General features: G+C 30.7%; 1 long non-coding RNA gene across 1 annotated transcript in view; it reads left to right on the forward strand.

The window, feature by feature from the left end:
• The first annotated feature begins 3,122 nt into the window (after window positions 1-3,122).
• LOC125617913 overlaps window positions 3,123-6,041 on the forward strand; it is a 22,756-nt gene continuing 19,837 nt past the window's right edge. Inside the window, exon 1 of the long non-coding RNA XR_007349123.1 lies at window positions 3,123-3,251. This is a non-coding gene — a long non-coding RNA (uncharacterized LOC125617913). The remainder of the gene's footprint in view (window positions 3,252-6,041) is intronic.

Genomic DNA, 6,041 nt, shown 5'->3' on the forward strand with positions numbered 1-6,041 from the left:
TAAAAAATGAACTTGCATATTGTATCTCGTTATATATCACAGAACAGTCTGGTTAGTTTGATTTGTTTCTCCATTCTGCATTCGCATCCTCTCTAGCAGGAGCAAAGATTGCCTTATTCACTGCCTTCATTAAGAGTACATTTCCTCTGCTGTTCAAGTGGCTATCTAATGACGGATCCTACTAATCCTGAAGAGAAATACAGGATAGGTACTGAATGATTGGAAAAGTACTTTGTATTCCCAAAGTACTTTTTAAAGCAAAACTAATTTTTAATAGTTGCTTGTGAAAAAATACATTTCATTTCCTTACTAATTTTTATCTCTGAACATATTCAATAATTAAAATGATGAAATCTAATACCATGAGAAAAACTCAGTCTATTTAGCTTCAAGATTAAAGATATCAAAATATTCTGCATTGCATAACAGATCTTTTTAAATTAACATTATGATTTTCCAAGTAAGCCATTTCTAAAATATTAACTAGTTAAGTGACATTATCATAATGAAAGAGGTTATTAAAGATTAATTTGAAAACATAATACTGTCACAAATATTTGCATTTTCTTTTGATCTGTAATAATGTGAGACTAAGTTGTAATAAAGCACTTTCTAAAAGTTATATTTGTCAATGTATGTTGAGTGTTCACTATGTGCCAATCATATAATTAAAAACTCTAAAGTTTCAAAGGAACACAATTCATCTTACTTTTTAGAAAAATAATTGTTAAAAATGTAAAGAAAATATTCTGAGAGGTAAACACTTGTCAAACTGCCAAATACTACACATATTCAAAGATGACTGATTAGAAATTGTGAGATAAAAAATGCTTGGAATTCATGGGTATGTAGTGATAAAGTCACAATGGAAGAGCTCTAGAAGTCACAGATCTTAAAGACTGAGCAGTAAAATGAATGCAGAGGGAAAAATTGATTGGAAATAATAAGAGGAAAAGGATACTTGGTTAATTTCAAATGCTCAAAATTCAAGTAAAAAACAATTTTCTTTAAGAAGTAATGTTGACATTTTCAGCAATTTTAATTTCAGTACTGTATTTTCAAATTCAAAAACCTATATTTGTTTCTTTTTTTAGCTTTATTAAGGTATGATTCACAAGTATTCTATACATTTAAGATGAACAATGTGTGGTTTTGATACATATTAATGATGAGATGCTCATTACAATGATACTAATTAGCATACTCACCACCTCAGAGTTACCTCTCCTTATGTCTGGTGAGAAGACTTGAAATCTACTCTCTTAGCAAACTTCAAGCATATGATACATTATTGGTGATAGTCACTATGTTGTTAGGATTCCATAATTTATTTATTTATGACATAATTCAAAGAATTTACCCTTGAAAATCATCTGATCCCCCAACCTGCAGGCCTTGGAAATCACCATTATATTGTTATTATAAGTTTGACTTTTTAAAATATTTTATATGTGAGTGATATCAAAAAGTATTTATCTTTCTGTAGCAGTCTTATGTCACTTAGCACCCAGACTTCCATGTTCATCCATGTTGGATGGCAGGATTTCCTCCTTTTTAAAGGATGACTAATATTCCATTACATGCATACATGATAGAGTCTGTAAACAAGTCAAGATGGCGCCTGGCATTTTGCGAGAAGGAGTGGTTTATGAAGTAAAGCCAGCAAGCCATTAAGTGTGGAGATTCCTTATTGGTTGACTGCTGTATCTAGTTTATGTTAATTAAGATAAGCTGTGTGGAATGTATATATAGCCCTCCTGTCCTACAATAAACGGCTCCTACTCCTGCTCTATCAATGTACACAAGTTGTTCGTCACCCCCCGGTTATTTTGCTGCAGCTGGACTGTGGCAATTAATAATAACAAAGCTCATAAAATTTTGTTGAATGAAAACAGGGAGATAATAAAATGAGAAAATTGTAAAATGAGTCTATTTCAGCCTTCCAATTTTAAAAATATGGTTTACAGTACTCCAATGATCACTAAATATGAATGGGACAGTAGTATTCATTTAACTCCAATTCACTGATTAATTCTTACTTTAATCTAATAAATTAAAATATCCAATATTAATATTAATTGTTAGATTATTATTGTAATCTGAATTACTTTAACATCATTATGCAGATAAATGAACATATTTTGGAAAGTTAAAAGACACAATATTATAAATTTTCCTAAAATAAAACATATTCCTGAATCTCCTTTGAAATGTGTAATACTAAGCTTTTGAGATTATCCATTGAAAAATCAAGAATTGATGAATAACCTATAAATAATGATAATTCTAGTGTCAGTGACTTTTAAAACAAAAAATTATTTTTCTCTCTTGTCACATATGGGTTGTAAGTTTGGTGCCTCTGCCATATATATATATTTAATAGAATCAACTCTATAGGGCCATGTTGTCTTAACAGCCAACCCAAAGGTTCAGGAATGCTAGTAAAATATGAAATGACTTAGGAATTGTTTTAGAACTGTCATATGGTACTTCCACTCAGATTTTCTTATCCCAAATTCACATAGCCAAGCCTGTCAATAAAAATGTGTTCTGCCCAGTGGCATGGAAATGCTTACTCTTAAGCAGACTCCATTTAAATGATAGAGAAGAATACACTTATTTTTCTTGTTCCCAAATATTTGTTTTTCTTCTATCAAAAGGAAAAATAAATATTTTTTTATAAATAATACATTACAAATGTTCCATTCAACTATTATACACTATATATTGTTTTGCTAGACTCTGAAATAAATAATATATTGGATTTCTAGCTAGCCTTAATACCAACTAGTCAATCCCATTTGTTTTATAGATTAAGTATCAGAGATCCAGAGATTGTGGATTATTTTGATATTTTTCAAAAGTGTTGGGAGCCACTCTGGCCAGTAGCTATGTATGTGGCAAACCAGCTATGGGCTGTGTGTGTGAGCTGTGAGCATCCTGAGCACAGAAAGTAGACTGGATTGATGATGATGCTCTGTCTGGGCTGTGCACTTATGTGTCCAGGCGAAAGCCTGCTCTGCCTTTGATTATCACACAGCACATGAGGTGGACATGACCTTCCAAGATGTCAGTCAATCTGCTGGTCTGCAAGACATAACAAAGCTAGATTCAACCCCCTAAAACCTGACCCCTTGCCTCATTTAAATGGATTCTCCCCTGTAAAACCAGGTTTGAGGCATGCTCTTTCTCTTTCTTGACTACCTTGCCTCCTTTGTGGAAGCTGGGTCAGAGGAGCCAACACAGAACTGGTTTAGTCATGTGTCACAACACTAAAATTAGAAGTATTAGAACATAAGTCTCTTATCTCCTAATTTTATTTATTTCCTTTGTATTAAACTAAATGATATTGGGGATATAAAAATGAGAACATAAAATTATTATGCAAAGAACATTTTTTCAAAGAACATTTTAATTGTGTACATAAAGTTCTTATGAAGACAAAATATCTAAAATCACTAAATAAAATTAGAAACAATGTCCATGAGAGTCTTTGACAGAAAGAAATTTTTTTTTATGGATTGTCAACTAAGTCAAGTACATAAATTTAATAAAATCTGGAAAGAAATAGTTACACGGTTTCCTCTAACATCAAGAAGTTCTGAGGATTTAACTCTTAGTTTAATTCTTCTTCCAAAACTTACTCAAAAGAACATATAGACATTCTAGGAACAAAATAAATGACAATCTTACTAGGTTGCCATGTGGGTACTTAGATTATATGATTTTTTAAACAACCTGGAACTGATAAATAACCAATAATTGATAGGATGCAGTGAAATGTGAGGCTAGTCACGGACTACTGATGAACTATGACAGGAAAGTATGAAGCCAGAAAGGGTAGCAGAGATCGTCATTTCACAAGTTGAGAACTCCCTTATCTACTTGGTGACATTTTCCTCAATGCTGTGTGTCTCAGTGCTGAGTAATGAGACCATTCATAAGCCACACTGAAACTCATGATGTCCAGTGTTGGGTTATTCTATTGTACTCTAGGTTTTATTAAATTACATAATTCTGGTTCTCAGTGACACTCATTATGTCTCAGGAGTGTGATCATCTGTTCAAGCTCAAGTCTTCTGGGCTACTACAAGTGGGCTCCATTGCTGGTGCAGAATGGTAGCATTTCAGCATACATGTTCTTTGACTTTGAAGGCAAATTTACGTATATTTTTGGATTTCTTTACCAAACTTAAAATAATACAAGAAAATCACTAGATAACAGAAATCATGAAAATAACACAGAAAGTTTAAAGTTTGACAAACTTTGGCTTACATTTGAACTAATTCATTTACAAAGTAAATAAGACAATTCATTTACTCTGCTTAATTTCCAATATCCCTATCTGCAAAATAATACTTTTTTTTTGGCAGGGAGGGGTACCAGGGATTTAACTCAGGGGCACTATATTGTATTTCATTTAAGGACAAGGTCTCACTTAGCACCTCACTGTTGCTGAGGCTGGTTTGAACTCAAAATCCTCCTGCCTCAGCTTTCTTGAGCCACTGGGATTGCACCACTGTGCCAGGCAAAATATTACTTTTTTTAATTGAGTAAAGTTAATATATCTTATTTTGTTTACATGACTGCTGATTTTCAATGGTAGCCTTCATATATTAACTTTATTTTCTTGGAATTTAAACATAAAATGTGTTCCTGTATATGTAATTTTATATGTAATTATTTCTTACTTTTAATTTTAATATTTGTGTTTGGGTTAACTTAAAACATTTATAGTAGTCAAGCTCTTGTTTTCCTCATTGAAAACAAGATAACTAGTTAGAGAAAACTGACTTAATTCAAAATACATTAAATGTATTTCCTATAACAAATTAATCTCTATGAAAAATAAATATTTTGGTAAAAATTCACTTGAAGTATCCATATAATGTTCTATATAATGTTTGTAAAACTCTCTCTCTCTCTCTCTCTCTATATATATATATATATATATATATATATATATATATATATATCCTTTAGAATTAATTCTTGTCCAAAATAGTTTTGCTGTTTTTATTATGTTAATATTAGTGATTTTTAAATTTAAGTTGAAGAATTCATTATAATTAAATTTTCAGTTCTTATGTTTAGTTTTACTTTTGCATATTACCCTACATTTGAATATGGTCACATATTTAACTGTGGCTACAAATTAAGAGTTATGTAATCTGAATGCTACATTAGGACTGAAGCATGTTTAGAGTCATCTCATCATACATCAAAAAAAAAAAAATAAAAGAAAAAGAAAAAAGAAATAATTCTTTGTAGATATGACCTTGGAGAGAGTCTGAGAATTAATATATAACATCTGTAAAGCACTCTGAGCTTTTTGAAGCAGGAGTTGTAATATAATGTAATATCACAGAAATCTCAGTGATTATGAAAGAGCAATGTATTAAAGACAGTTTATCTATCAACAGATTAATCTTTTACAGAGCCCCAGGCAACTGCTAGGTTGCTAGCACTACTGTCAATTATGCTCATGAAGAGATAGATGTAATAACTACACAACTACTTCTTATATATTACCTTTTATTCTTTAGGACTTTATTGTCAAAAAATGGTTCAAATAAATCAAGAAATAATATGCTAACTTCTTTATTCTTTTAAAATGCTTGGCCATTTTAGCCATTCCACAAAGTAGGGAAAAAATGGAAACAGTAATTTTAAAATGGAAAATTATATGATTGCATAAGTTTATACAATATTTTCTGAACTTCTATATGTCACACATGTATGCTTCTCAAACTGTATGTATTTTTGTTTCAGAAAGCCCCAATTTAAAGATCCAACACAATTGTAACAGAGAAGTTATTTTCAAGTTTAAACTATACTATAAAATTGCATTTTAGTGTTTTGGGATTGGCATTGAAACAATGCATATATTAGGGGCACTTTATAGTTTATTATATGAGCATTTATAACTGATTTTAGGTTTTATAATGTATAATAAAAGGCAATAGATTTAGAGATGAGGTAGCATTTTTCAATGAATATTTTACCTGAAATTTATAGTTAATTGATTTATATATATATA

The sequence above is a fragment of the Marmota marmota genome, unplaced genomic scaffold (assembly GCF_001458135.2).
Source record: "Marmota marmota marmota unplaced genomic scaffold, marMar, whole genome shotgun sequence".
Classification (NCBI taxonomy): domain Eukaryota; kingdom Metazoa; phylum Chordata; class Mammalia; order Rodentia; family Sciuridae; genus Marmota; species Marmota marmota.